Source organism: Balaenoptera physalus (assembly GCF_965194825.1).
Source record: "Balaenoptera physalus genome assembly, chromosome: 3".
Taxonomy (NCBI): Eukaryota; Metazoa; Chordata; class Mammalia; order Artiodactyla; family Balaenopteridae; genus Balaenoptera; species Balaenoptera physalus.
In genome coordinates, this window is record NC_138890.1 from 120,961,204 (window position 1) to 120,976,399 (window position 15,196).

Genomic DNA, 15,196 nt, shown 5'->3' on the forward strand with positions numbered 1-15,196 from the left:
GTTATGGAAGGAAACTGTGGATTAGCCCCAAACTGTTTATTTGACTCAAGAATGTAGTATCTGATTCTCAGTCCCCTATACTTTCAAACAGATTTACTATCGTAATTATATTTTTCTTAGCTATAATAAAAAAAAGAGCTTGAATTTTGTTAGCTAGTGGCAGTAGGGGAGAAGGTGAGAGAGGACTTAAGTGTTATTGCAAGAAATTCGTAAAGGGTTCCATTCACTTATTGTGTGTTGTTTTGAAAATGTAAGTAATGCAGAAGAGAAGGCTAAACTTGGAGTCAGAGATAGAGGCTTGAGTGTGCTTGCTGACACATGAATAGAAGGCAAGTCAGTGAACCCAAAAGCATATGGAAATTTAGTATATGACAAAAATAGCATTACATATCAGAGAGGAAAGTTGGATTATGTAGTTAATGGTGTTGGGACACCTAGGTAGCTATTTGGGAAAAACCAAACATATCTCTTCTTTATTTCTTAAGTTAAAATTCCAGATAGATCAAAGATTTAAAATGTTAAAAATAAAAGCATAAAAATAATAGGAAACTGGCAGATTTATTCTTTTTGAATCACAGGGTAGGAAAAGTCTTTCTAGTTTTATCTAGAAGCCTTAACATTTATTATACATTAAAATTAAAAAGCTTCTATAGGGCCCAAACTCAATAAGCAAGGTCAAAAGGGCAAACAAAAAACTGGGGGAAACATTTTAAACATGTATCACAAAGAACTTAATATGACCAGAAAATGGACAAATGACATGAAACACATTTCACATAAAATGAAACATATTTGGTTCATAAACATGTAAAAAATAAAAGATACTCAATCTACTTCATAAAAATGGATGCAAATTAAAACTATGAGATACCATTTTTTTACCTACTTGATGAAACAAAAGATAAAACATTTATTAGCATATTTGTTTCTGGGGATCTGGAGAGTACTGTCATATATCGATGGTAGAATAGTGAATTAGTAAAACTTTAGAGAGCAATTTGTGAGTGTCTATCAAAATGTAAAAGTGACTCCTCTTGGAAATTATATTACAAATATACTTGTAAGATGTAAAAAGACATACCTACAATGCAAGACAAGAAAAAAAAAACAGATGAGGTATAGCATAATTGTCCAATAAGGGATTGGCTCAATTAAGTACAGTACATATATATAATGAAAATGCTTCTGATTTTAAATTCTGTGCTCTGATAATTTCTTTAAGGATGATCATTTCACATCCATCTACATTCCTCTTGTCCTTTCCCTGCCCGCATGTCACTAAATGCCACATACAAAGCCACAACCAAAGGCTTTGTTCCTTCTCCTTCAGTTGACTCTCAAATCATAGGGTCCCCATTCCCTTGGCAACATGTAAAATATGGGTGTCAACCAGGGTGAGAAAGCAGTCCAGAAAGCTGAGTTTGAGAGGAGAGTGGCAAGGCAGTATAGAGGAGTGGTTACAACCCATGTTCTGGGGGCAGCTGCTTGAGATCAAGTCCCCATCCACTCGCTTGCCAGCGGTGTGATCATGAGTAGTTTAGTTTCTTCATCTGCATGACAGGCATAAAATAGCACCATCCTCTTAGGGTTTGTTGTGAGGATTAAGAGTGATAATCCATGCAACTGCTTAGCACAGTGCCTGCCTTATAGTAATATTCAATAAATGTTAGCCCTTTTAATTATTTATCTGAACTCTCCCTGCTCATGGGATCTGGAGCCTTCCTGGGGAAGTGGGGAAGAGAGGCATCTAAGTCATCAAGCTGTGTACTCATTAGCACCATGAACTGAGAGTCCTGGGGTGATTCAAAGGCTCTTTTTTCCCCAATCCAACAACACAAAGGGAGAGATTGGAGTAATTTCTGCTGCCCCCAAGCTAGTATCATTGAGGGAAACTACTTCCACAATTCTATCCCCTGGAGTCAATTATATCCTGAAAATGTGATAAATGCAGGCTGGAAAATTGCAAGATTGTGACATTATGCTGGGGGTTGAGCCAGTTAAATTAATCAGCAAGTTTCAATTTGCATGAAAAATGTTCCTTAAATTACATTTGGATCAAAATATCATTAAATATTAATATTAGGGCCATTGTATAACTTCCTCCCCATGGTAGTCATTTAATAAATATGAGTTGCTGCTTCAAACCAAACCAAACCAGGCCAAAAATCTTCCATCACCATGACATGCATATGCCCGTGTCTCCCAGCTTCGGTCTCAGTGCAGCCCAGCAAGGGATGTATCTGTGCGTCCCTGTAACTTCAAGTGTCTCAGCCATAGATAGCAGCCCTCCAGCAAAAACAATAAAAAATATTTGACGGCTTTTAAGTGAATTGAATTTCCCCTCTGTGTGTAAGGTGATAGTGAACCCTCTTTGCATACACTCACTGCCTTATATATTATCAGATCACATTCTAGAACTAGATTCCAGAAGGCATAGTTTAGCTTAGTGGGTTGCCCTGCCTACTAATTCTTTCATGTGTGTCTGTTCTCCCTAACTACATTGGAACCATATTTGTCAGAGGCTGTTTTTAACTATTTTTGTACTCTCTCAGACAAGAGCCCTCCAAATTCTTGTTGGTCTCACATTAAACTCTTATTATCCCCACTTTAGAGATGAGTAAACCGAGACTCAGAGAAGATAGGCGATTCGGCAGAAGTCATAAGTTCTGTGAATCTCCAGGGTCTGTGGAGTTATTGCAAGGAGTCAAGGGGTCTGTATTTGGATGTCAAGTACCTACTGTTTGCACACTGACTAAATACTGTTTTGAAAGTACACTCTGCTTTCAAATCTTGTTATATAGTGGTAATTAATAAAATATAAATTAATGTCAAATGTTGCTGAATTAAAAATAGCTTTTGGTTATTTTGTATTTTTTCAAACTTTCTGGGGATTTGCAAAATGGGTTTATTTATTTATTTATTTATGAAATTTACAAAGGGAATCATGCTGAAAAACCTGGGAACCACTGTCTGTAGACCAAAGCTGGTGTTCACTAATAAATTACAGGGCGGTATTTTGAATAATCTAGGTCTTCTGGTGGCAGTGAGATTTTCCACTCTTAAACTGCTACCTATACCTATATTTGATAGAAAGTGTCTGGAAGTAGTCATCATTATTGTTTAATTTCTTCCTTCGTCTAACAACTGTCTCCCTAAAGATTCCTTTCTGACCTGCGTGACATTGGGCAATCTCCTTAACCTATTTGCGTACTAGTTTCCTTATTGACAAAATGGGGAAAAGGGTAGAGCCTACCTCATAGGGTGCTGTGACAGTCACGTGAGTTAATGCACGTGATGCCTTAACACATTCTTGTAACATAGGAAACAGCAAATGTGGTCTTGTTGTGTTAGGCACCACTTGCTGCTGCTTTTTGTCACGTAGTTGGAACTTGATAGACATTTGGGGGATAAATTAATGAATAAGTGAAAATGTGGAATAGGAAGAAAGGGCAATTCTAGATATGTAATTCCTCATCTACATTTCCTTAGTCACAGGCAGGCAGTTAGGACAGCAGCTTTTATGCAGATGCTGTGCTTGGGAGTATTTGCTTCAATGAGCTCAAGCTAGAGAGACGATGATGTTTCTATATCTTCTGGTCCAGTAGCTGTTACAAATCTATCAACTTTATGCATTAAATTCATCAAAATATGCATTTAATAGATCAGGCAGGAAGAGTTTGGGCTTGGAGCAGATGTCAAGTACAGGCTTTATTCCTCCTTAGAAACTATAAGAGGAAACAAGATCAGTAAACCATCTAGATAGGAGGAGAGAAGCAATGCTTTCTTGCCACAAACCAAAATGCTGAGGATCACAGTTATGAGAGGGTCAAAGGAAGTCAGAATGACCTTTCATAGCAGGCTCAATGTTTATCTAGCTTAAAATTTCACTTCCAGATCATCCCATGGATAGTTATTTAGCTTTATGCCATGAACAACCTTTGAGCCCAATAGAAACTTTTTTTTTTTCAGTGTTTGCAAAGTGAGGTGTTTAAGGTAGAAGAAAAGAACCCGTTGCTAGACTTTTAAAAACGGGCTGCCCTGAGTGTCACTGCTGCCTGACATAATTGTTTCTAACAAAGGTCTCAGGCTGATGGGCCAATGAAGAGATAATCAGCTTCTCCAAACCGGCTGCTTTTCCCAAGACCAGGCAGTAATAATCCTAGCAGCTACTCATCGTTGGCTGTACCACGTGGGCAAGGCTCTGTGCTGGTGCTGTGGACACTACATGAATAAAACCCAGTTCAAGCTTTCCAGAAGTTTCCAGTAAATTAATGGTTATACTGAATGGAGGTGAATATGCTTCCCTGTCACCTCCATCCACTGACACTGTTTCTACTCACTGGGACCACACAAAACAAATCCAGTCCTTCCAAGTATCGACCCTTTGAAGTATTCAAGTAGAAGCTATCAAGTCCCCAGACCTCCAACACACCTCCTTCTTAACACTCCAGGTTCTGTCAGCCATCTCAGTAAGGTGTGGTTTTGCATCTCCTCACCAGCAGGTTGCACTCCTCTGTGTGCTCTCCAGTGTGTCCCTGTCCCTAAGGTTTGACCCAGAATGTGCCGCCCCCCATCCCAATGGTTTGGCCAGTGCACAGTAGAGAGAGGGGCTCTCTGAGGCCCATTTTCAGAGCTGCAGCAATTGCTGAGATTTTCCCTCAAAATGTCAAGATGAAAAGGCCTGCAGTAACAAACTAGCAACTTGGAATGAGCATTATTGATTTGTCTTGTTATTTTTCTAGATCTCTAGCCCTAATCTTGTTTCAGGTCTTCCTCCTTCCTCTTTACAACCATGGGAATCTCTTCTTACTAGTATTGTTAGGAAGCCAAAAATACTAGTATAGTTATATTTATTGAGTGCTTTTTTTTCGGTCAAGTGTTTTGTATATCCTATTTTATGAAATCTCATAATTAACCCCGTGAGGTGGTTTTCTTTTTTTTGTTTGTTTCAAGATGAGGAGCCTGAGGCTCAGAGATTAAGTAACTGGTCACAGCTGGTAGGTGAAAGACCTACAGTTCAAACCCTGGGCTGCCTAACTTCTCAGTTTATGCTCTTTCTACCTCACTCAGCCTCTCTGTGATATAGCACATTGGAACATTCCTAGCGCTTTATCTGACCATACTAGGTGCTCAATAAATGTTAGTTTCCCTTTCTCTTATCAGCCTTTCTCGTCCTCCAACTAATGCAACCTAAAAATGAGGAAGAAGGTTGTGAGTTGCCAAAAGTATGTGCCAGACCCCTGAGGTGGCCGTGCGCCATCAGTTCCAACATGATGTGCCTTTAGCCGTCTAAGCTCCTTCCAAGGAGCTGTGGACCAGCTCTAAAGGGCCCCTGTTAATCTACTAGCCAACTAGCTTACTATTGAGGGATGTCTAGCGGTTCTTTCTAACCTATCCGCACCCCTTAGAGCTTCCTCCTCCTCAAATAATTCTATTCATTCCCCAAACTTCAAGTAAATTCAGAGTATCTTCAGAGCCACCAGCACCTCAAAACTAGTCCTGCCTTCTTTGGAACTTCGGATCTGTAAATCAGGGAAAGATGTAGGCAGCAAGTGCCATCTCAGGATGAACTTCTCTTTGGCTCCTTCTAATCTCACTGGGGTCCTTTATGCCCCTTTGAGAGCTCTCTAATGTAGCACCGTCAGCAACTATCATACTCAAGTTCAGTAGTTCTCAACTGGGGACAGTAGAGTTCCAAATGCCCCAGAGGCATTTGGAAACAGGGAGATTATCACAATGACCAAGGGGCGCTATTGGCATCTAGTGGTTGGGGGTGGGCAGGGATGGTAAAGTTCTGCTGTGAACCCACACAAAATAGCAATAGTGTCCACTCCCCTTGAGAAAGTCAGGACCATGACTTTTCTCACCATTGTCTATCCATGCCCAGCACAGCACCTATCCTTCCACAGATGCTTAATACAAATCTCTGAATGAATGTTCTCCTTTGTCACCTTTCCTGTTTTTCTGCATGTCTCTTCTCGCACTGGAGGTTCTGAAATAGAGCTGTCTTGCTTGCCTCTAATTTCTGGAAGTGACTGCAAAAGTGGAGGACTTATTAAGATCTGTCTCATATATATTCTCTTCCTCTTTCCTTCTCTTATGCTCGAAATTTTCAACAGTTTAGAGAACCACGGACCTAATGAATGCCTTCTAAATTGATCAATAAACATTTACCCTTTGAATAGGTCTCAAAGACATGGCTTTCTAGGGTAAATTTAGGTAGGAAATTTTTCCCTCCAATGTGGAGCTAAACACCCTAAAAAAAGTATTAGGTTGATGGCCTAATTCAATGAGTTGTTAATGATTAAGTCTAAGTGATTTGGCTAAAGCAGCAGCAGTGGCCCATTGGCTTCCCCTCTCAGACCCATGAAGCTACAGCCTGGATTGGGTAGAGGAAGGGAGAGGCCTCTTAAGAAGCCAGTGAGGAAAAAGCTAAAAGTTTGAGGTCTGACCATCTTCATCATTCTTACTGAAATGTCATAAAAGCAGGTACTAAGTAGATCAAGGACTCCACCTCCCTCCAGGACAGATAGCCTGTTAAAGGAGAGTCAGAACTGGATCCCCATGAAAGGTCTGTGCTCCCAGCTCTGTGATAGAGGCATGTTGCTGTCGGGTGGAGCATTCTCTGTGGTTGGAAATTTTCAGAGTTCACTGGTTTTACTTTCTGGCTGATTTCCTTGATAAGACACTTAGCTCCTTTCTCTTTTATAAATTTCAGAGAGGAGGTTCTCTTCCCATCATGGGAATTCCCAACTCTGCTCCACTCAAGGGCTCTCTCGTTTTCTTAAAGTGTATGAAGGAATACTTTTAAAAGTCTTAAAATGAAGATTATTTTCATTCTTCTCAAATTGAAAACAACCATCTGAAGAGCAGCATAGCTCAGGGCTGATAAAGAAGGGCTGGGAAGGATCACAAAGCAGAGAAATTTAAATTTAGTAAGGGAGGAAAGAACTAGCATTTATTTAGCACTTGCTATGTGCCATGCAGGTACATAGCAATAGTAACAACTATTAGGTATCTCGTTTTAGTCTTTCCCCAGATCCATGAAGTAGTGTATTAGTCAGGATAGACTAGGTAATGTTTCAGTGACGAGCACACTCTAAATCCCCACAGCTTAAAAAAATAAAGAAAAAAGAAAGAAAACAAGGATTTATATCTCCCTTCCATTACATATCCGTTTTGTAAATAAACAATGGCTTTGACCCAGGTCACCTTAGCTTTAGGACCTAGGTTGACAGAACAGCTATACTGGAAATGTTTCAGGTTGCTATGGTAGAGGGAAAGAAAATTATGGGAACCATGGACTGATTCTCAAAGATTCCACAAGGAAATGACATGTCACTTGTACTCGCATTTTGTTGGCCAAAGCAAGTCACATGGCCATGCCTACAAGTAAAGGGAATAGGGACGTGCAATCTGACTATGTGCTCAGAAGAAGAGCTAGAAATATTTGATAAAGTGTTATTATCCTGTTATTACAGTTAAGAAAAGGGAGGCTTAGGAAAGTTAGTAGGTGGGGGAGCTGGGATTCTGACTGTGTCCTGAGCTCTTTGCTCTTCTATAACAAGTGCATTCTACAGGCACGTTACATACATGGTGCTCCTCCTTATCTCCACATGCTGTGATGAGCTTAAGTATCCTTGGGGCTTGAGAGTATGTGCACCTCAGTGTGGACAGGTTAAAGCCAAATCCAAGTAATCGTGGCTTAGCCTTTATTTCACATATTTCCATTCTCTTTAAAGGTCTTCAACACATTCAGTGTGAAATCAGTTTGTAATAGAAATTTCGTCCTTGAACACATGCCAGATTTTTCTTTTTAATCATAGTCTCAGGTATGATAAGTTTCCTTGCTTATTTCTTTTATTTGTTGAATAATGAGAAAAAGGCCACTCTGCCCTCAGTTTGGTAAGGCTGCTGCCTGGTGGATGTTCAAGATCCAGAGGAAAGGATCCCCAACTTCCCTCCATCACCTTCCAGATAGTCCCCAGAAAAAAACATTCCTTGCTCAAAGGCACAGTAAAATAACAAGACTGATTCTACCAGCCCTTAGAAAATCAATCCTGATATTTCACCTCCATGGAGCTCAGAGGAAGTGCCGTGTTATATCAGTTCTTCTTAGACTTTTCTAATCCAAGTACTGCTAATGGGAGAGAAAAATCTAGAAAAGAAATCCTAAGTAATCTGCTTAGGTAGAATTTCAGCCTTTAACCTGTCCTAATTTTTGCATTCTGCTCCATAACATATCCATATTGGTTTGCATTTAAAATGTTTTAAATTACTCACCACTAAAACTGATAAGCCAGAAAGATATTATACAACTTATTCTTTGGTTTTCTCCACCCATTGGAACTTGACTTCAAGCCTTCGTAATCTATTAATGACAATATGCTTATCTCCTAAAAGTAGGTCCCAGAGAAACAGGGATAAGGGTAACTGTCAGGTTGGGGATATGGTGGGTTCCTCCTGGCAGCTGGAGTATCCCAGACCCAACAGAGAATAAAGACGAGGAAGAGGAGGAGGGGTAGGGGTTGGGGACAAAGAAGAAGAGGAACATGGAATGGTATCTGGAGACATGGAGGAGCTAGTACAGCCAAGAAAGAACTCCAAACATGGCCTTAAAAAAACACACAGAAAGAACTCAAAACTAATTGACTGATCATGACAGTTGCTAAATAACTACAATTTTTATTAGTTATGTTTTCCTCAGCTATTAAAAAAGACAAAGTACTTTGTCCAAAGCACAGCTAGTCGTGGCCTTAGGCAAATTAACCTTGCTGGGTTCTCAGCCATAAAGCATGAACTCGAATGCTGCTCAGCTTAATAGAGTGTAAAGTTTGCAAAACTCTTTGAAGGCAGAGAGTACAATTTAAGTATTACGTATTATTAAATAAAATGCCTATTTAGGAAAGGAACTCTCTATTAACGTTACCTTAACTAGTAGTCAACACCCGGGAGAGCTCCTTGTCAAAATTTTTATGACAGAAGGGATCCAGGTGTCCATCACTTAAAATGGAAAATCAAAGAACAAAGAAACAAGCCCAGGCAGTAACGAATGGAATGCACCATTAAGGCATTGGCTTGGTTCAGAGATAGATTCCTGAGCTAAAGAAGGCCTCATTTACTGGAATGGAAAAATATAGGGCCAGGAAATTGCTCAGAGGTCTCTTGTCTTTTCCTGTGCACACGGAGATGCACTATGTGTTGGCTACTGTTTTGGATCAGAATCTCAGTTTTAGAAATAGCCTGAGTTGTGTCCTTGGAAAGGGAGACGGTTGTGTGGTATATTTGTGTGTGGTGGGGATGGAGGAGGGGGAGGTGGAGAGGATGTCGGGGGGAGCCATTTAGATGCTCTCTGGAACCATATTGCTTCCTTGGCCTCACAGACAGTTACCAGAACTGAGCTAGGACATTGGGCAGCTGACCTGGGCTTAGAGAGCCTCCAAGTCTCCTGAACTAGCTCTGAGGCAGAGCCAAGCTGGCCCTGCTGACAACACAGGCCAGTTCTGCCTGGTCACGCTGGATGGCTGGGTGCAAGCCTGCCTGTTTTTCAACAGACATTTATCCGGCAACAACCTCTTGATAGACAGTGTTTTAGGCACCTCTTGTTAGACAGTGTTTTAGGCACTTTAGAGAGATCTGATAGACAGATCTCTCTAAATGTAGAGATCTGAGAGGTATTTTGAAGGTAGAACTTGCTTTTAGATTGGCCATGAGTTAGGGGATATAACAGGAAACAGAAGACAAACATCCCTGTCCTCTTGGAGCCTGCATTCTAGTAGAGGGAAGTGGACAATGAATAAAATAAATAAGTTATATAATATGTTAGAAGACATGGAGAAAAATAAACAAGGGGGCTTCCCTAGTGGCACAGTGGTTAAGAATCTGCCTGGCGGGGCTTCCCTGGTGGCGCAGTGGTTGAGAACCTGCCTGGTGGGTTCGAGCCCTGGTCTGGGAAGATCCCACATGCTGCGGAGCAACTGGGCCCGTGAGCCACAATTACTGAGCCTGCGCGTCTGGAGCCTGTGCTCCGCAACAAGAGAGGCTGTGATAGTGAGAGGCCCGCGCACCGCGATGAAGAGTGGCGCCCGCTTGCCGCAACTAGAGAAAGCCCTCGCACAGAAATGAAGACCCAACACAGCCATAAATTAATTAATTAATTAAAAAAAAAAAAAAAAGAATCTGCCTGGCAATGCAGGGGACACGGGTTTGAGCCCTGGACCGGGAAGATCCCACATGCCACGGAACAACTAAGCCTGTGCACCACAACTACTGAGCCTGTGCGCTAGAGCCTGTGCTCCACAACAAGAGAAGCCACCGCGATGAGAAGCCCACGCACCGCAACTAAGAGTAGCCCCTACTCTCCGCAACTAGAGAAAGCCTGTGTGCAGCAACGAAGACCCAACACAGCCAAAAAATAAATTAATTAAAAAAAAAATGAATAAAACAAGGAAGGAGAAAGTATAGGGAGTGCAGGGGTGGGGAGCAGGGCGGGGTTAGGGTGGCCTCGTTGAAAAGGTGATATTGAACAAAAACTTGAAGGAGGTAAAGAGAGAATCATGTAGGTATCCAGAGGAAGGGCTGTCCAGGTAGAAAGGGCAGCAGGTGCAAAGGCCCTGAGGCGGGAGAAAGCCTGGTGTGTGTGAGAAAACCCAGAGGTCATTGGGATTGGAGTGGAGTAAGCCAGGGAGAGTGTGGTAGGGTATGAGGTCAGTGGGGTAACGACATCATGGAGATACTTGCAGACCACAGGGTGGATTCTGGCTGTACTCTAAAATAGAAGATTGTTGGAGAGTTTTAGGCAGGAGAGTGAGAAGATCTGACTTACACTTTAATATAATCAGTTTGACTATTGTGTTGAGTAGGCTACAAGGAGCCAAATGTGGAAGTAAGGAGAAGAGTTAAGAGGCTATTATAAAACAATTTTCCATTATTTCAGAGTAAAGCTCAAAGTTCCTAGAAGAAACCTGTGGCTTGGACCACGGTAGAGGCAGTGGCGGTGGTGAGAAGTGGCTGGATTATGGATAGACACTGAAAATAGAGCCCATAGAATTTGCTAATCCATAACTGGGGTACTCAGGTAGTCTGTCCAGGAATAAGTTAACGAGCTGTGAAGGAATGGTGATGAGGGGTGTTCCTCTCCACTCAAGAGTAGTAAAGAAAGAAGAGCCAGGATTCTATTTTTTTTTAAATTTATTTATTTTTGGCTGCGTTGGGTCTTTTTTGCTGTGCGCGGGCTTTCTCTAGTTGCGGCGAGCAGGGGCTACCTTTCATTGTGGCGCACAGGCTTCTCATTGCAGTGGCTTCTCTTGTTGTGGAGCACGGGCTCTAGGTGCACAGGCTTCAGTAGTTGCAGCACGCAGGCTTCAGTAGTTGTGGCTCATGGGCTCTTGAGCGCAGGCTCAGTAGTTATGAGCTCTCAACCACTGAGCCACCAGGGAAGCCCAAGACAGGATTCTTGTTGGTACAACCACCTCACCTTTCTTCCTTTGTCCTTCCTGTTAATTGAGGGCCTATTATGTGCCAGGAACTGTGCTGGGATACAATAGTGAATGTGAACTAATGGGATCACTGCAATTATGGAGCAAACAATTTACAAAGGGAGTTAGACATTAAGTGAATAATCACACAAATAAGTGAAAATGACCACTCTGATCTGTGCTGAGTGTTGAAATTAGTATACCTGCCCTGGTCAGGAAGTGCTGAGGAAGGGATGCTTTGAACTGGATCTGAATAAATATGTATTGATTAGATAAAGGTAGATGGAGGGAAGGGAAGAGTTTTCAGGCAATAGGAATGACATGTATGGAGATTCTGAAAGGAGGGGCAGCACGGTATGGATGAGGAACTGAGAGAAGGCCAATATGAGTAAAATGCAGAGAGCTTGGGGAACATGGTCAAGATGCAGCCGAAGAAATGGATCAGACCATGCTGGGCTTGAAGGCCATGTTCAGATTTTGAATTTTATCCTGAAATAAATGGGAAGCTACTGGAGGCCTTCAAGGAGGGGAATGACATGGTCATATGTGCTCTCTGAGAAGCCACTGCACTGCTTCGTGGAGAATGGATTACAAGAGTGGAGTAAGAATGGTGTGGAAGACTAATTATGAGACAAACGCCGCAGCTAAGGTGAGATCGTGGTTGCTTGGACCAGGCAGTTGGTTGGGGAGGTCACGATGAGGATAAATGTAGAGATCTGAGAGGTATTTTGAAAGTAGAACTTGCTTTTAGATTGGCCATGAGGGTTGATGGAGGGAGAGTTCAAGAATAATTCCTAGTGCTTTGTTTAAAATACTTGCACAAGTAGATGTATGACTCTCCTACTTGTAGAACTCACCTACTTATATTAGGCAACGCCATGGGAAGTTAGAAGTTTTATTTTTCTACAAATATTTAAAAATAAGATTTACTGTAGGGTGGTTTAGTTAGTTTCCAGCCTTAGTGGTAAGAGATGGATAGGCTAGGTGACCTCCCCCAGCCCTCTCCAGCCCCAAGGCCTGGTTGTGTAATGAGTTGATGGAATCCTGCCTGGATCAAAAACACAATCTTTAAACCAGCATTGTCCAATAGAAACATAATAGAATGTAAGACACAAATGTAATTTTATATTTTCTAGTAACCATATTAAAAAAGTAAAAAGAAACAGGTGAACTTAATTTGAACAAATCTATTTTATTTAACCCAATAACTCAAAAATGTTATTTTAACATTAATCAATAAAATAACAGTTAATGAGATATTTTACTTTTCCTTTGCCGAATTTTTGAAATCCAGCATATATTTTACATGCATAGCATGTCTCAAATCAGATTAGTCATATTTCATGTGCTCATGAGCCACGTGTGGCTGATGAGCACTGAATAGGACAGCACAGCTCTAAACCATCAAAGCAGCGACACAGACCTGAAATCCATGCACAAAGCCCTGGAAATAGAGGTCCTTCTAAAACAACTTTAAAAACAAAATAAGTAATATCTTAAATAGAGCCTCTTAAATTTTAAAATTGAATACTTTGTCGTTAATTAGCTGTGTGAATTTTGAGGAAGTCAGTTTACTCCTCTGTGCCTCAGCTTACAACAAGGAAGTGTGGTGGAGCTGGATAATGTGTAACAACCTTTTCAGTCTCAACACTCAGTGACACCAGGTTAAGAAAGTCCAAGTAGTTCTTCCTTCTCTTCATTATCAGAGCTCCCAAAAGGATCTTTCTTTTCAACCTTTCAAACTCTTCTATGATATCTGAAAGGTGGAAAACGGGCTAGTTTACTAGTAAACTGACACAATTCCAAGAATGTTTTTCATTCCAAGGCAAAAAATTGGATTTTCTGGTGAAATTTGAATACTGATTGGATATTTAATGATTAAGGAAACTACTGATTTATTTTAGATATTACATATAGTATTGTAGCTATGTTTTAAGAAAAAAGTGCTTATATTTAAGAGATACATCCTAAAATAGGTATAGATGGAATAATAAGATGTCATGGATCTACTTCAAAATCATCCTAGTTGGGAGGTAAGGGAGTGAGTAGGTATAGGTGGAATAAGCTTGGTCATAATGGAAACTTGGTATGAGACATGGGGATTCATTATATTATCCTCTTTACTTTTATAGTTTGATTTTTCCACAATAAAAAGTTTTTTTAAAAGATAGATTTCCAAACTTTCTTAGGTTCTACTACTGGTAGGATTTTCAAATGTTCCCCTTAAATGCTGTGTATCCTTTACAGTACAGATGTAAACGCCTGCTTCAGCTTTGAGAACACACCATTCTTATTTAATACTGCAGCAGAACGAAGCCCCAGGCACAAAATTCCCATCATAGTTTAAATATGTCTGGTGGTTTTAGTAGTAATGTGACCTTGCCCTCTTGTCCTTCCCTTTAGTATGGGTTTTGGATCAATATTTATAAGCAAAAGGCTGTGCCCCCTGTGTGTCAGGGAGAGCCCCAGACTCTGCCCAAGCCATAGAGGGGCTCAGGGAGCATAGTGATATAAACACATAGGCAAAGCACATTGCAAATCCAGAACAGTGCAGATGCTTGAACCATAGGCATAAAGATTTACTTCTTGTTGGCACCATGGAGGCCATATGCTGCAGAGGTAGGTAGGGGCAGAGGAGCAACTCAGAGGGAGTGTGACCTCAAAGGTCACAAGGCCCACCGGCTGGGACGCACAAGGGAATGTGTGAGTATAGGTCACTTGTTGCCCTGGGTTGCCAGGGCATTGTCTAAATTTCTGGTGTAATGCCCTCTCTAAGTTCAGTGAAAGATTTCTGGCCTCCTCCTCTCCCCCTTGCCCTCTTGAACATAATGATGGTGGATGAGTCTGGAGTCTACCTCCAAGTTTCTGCCAAGACATTGTCTGGAGCTGAATAGTAAACTAAGAACACAGGACTATCTTACAGGGCCAATACCTTCAGGTTCCCTTGCCTTACAAGCTGGATCTTCTGGCTTCCACGCCTTTGGGTGTTTGACCTCTCACCAAGAATTACAGAGCAGGCACTCATCATTTTCTCTCCCCAAGATAATTGCTAATGTCTACATAAAACATTGTCTACAAAGAAAGAGAACAGCACTCAGTCTGAGAATGTTTTCCTTTTGCATTTTCATCAGCCAAAGTAGTATTGATTTTAGGGTACCAACATATGGCATGAATGTTAATTTTAAGGAAAATCTGGTACACGCAACGTGCTGAACCATGCTACTTTCTATACACATGATATTTGGCTTCCATGGTGGCAATACAGCACCAGATTTTCTTAAATGTCAGGCATTTTAAGAAGTGGTTCCTCCGAATTTAAAATTACAGACACACAAAATAAATGGAAATGCTATGGAGATGTTTTTAAATAAAATAAATTTGACCCCGGGGGAAAACAAAGCAACAACTGACCAGAGACCATGATAGACCATTGGTTGATCATCAAACATCAGCAGAGTGCTGTTTTAACTTCTATGCAATATGTTGTAATCCACACTGATTTAGGCAGATGATAATCTGTAAAGAATGTCCAAATATTTGGGGTGGAAGGAGGCTTGATGGTTCTTCTTGAGGATTCTTCCTGTCTGTTGACAGAACTCACCTATGCTACTTAAATCGCATGAGCAGGTGAGAATTACTAGCGGAAACGATTCCCTCTGAGTCTCTGCATACTCCAGCTCTCAGCAGTCCTCATGGTCAGAACAGTACAATACTAAAAT

The 15,196-nt window shown here is 41.1% G+C and overlaps 2 protein-coding genes across 24 annotated transcripts in view; one reads left to right on the plus strand and one right to left on the minus strand.

The window, feature by feature from the left end:
* The window catches only part of LOC309658566 (uncharacterized protein), a gene marked incomplete at its 5' end in the record, with an annotated part of 59,223 nt that overhangs the window by 17,186 nt on the left and 26,841 nt on the right, over positions 1–15,196 (minus strand). For 13 of the 23 annotated variants that reach the window (XR_014262251.1, XR_014262252.1, XR_014262257.1 and 10 more), the window contains 2 exons: positions 12,650–13,233; positions 14,410–14,549. The exons of 4 other annotated variants lie outside the window; for them this stretch is intronic. 6 more of the 23 variants (XR_014262253.1, XR_014262256.1, XR_014262258.1 and 3 more) reach the window with 4 other exon arrangements.
* ZNF366 (zinc finger protein 366) overlaps positions 1–15,196 on the plus strand; it is a 71,077-nt gene that overhangs the window by 10,392 nt on the left and 45,489 nt on the right. The gene's annotated exons all lie outside the window — the stretch shown is intronic.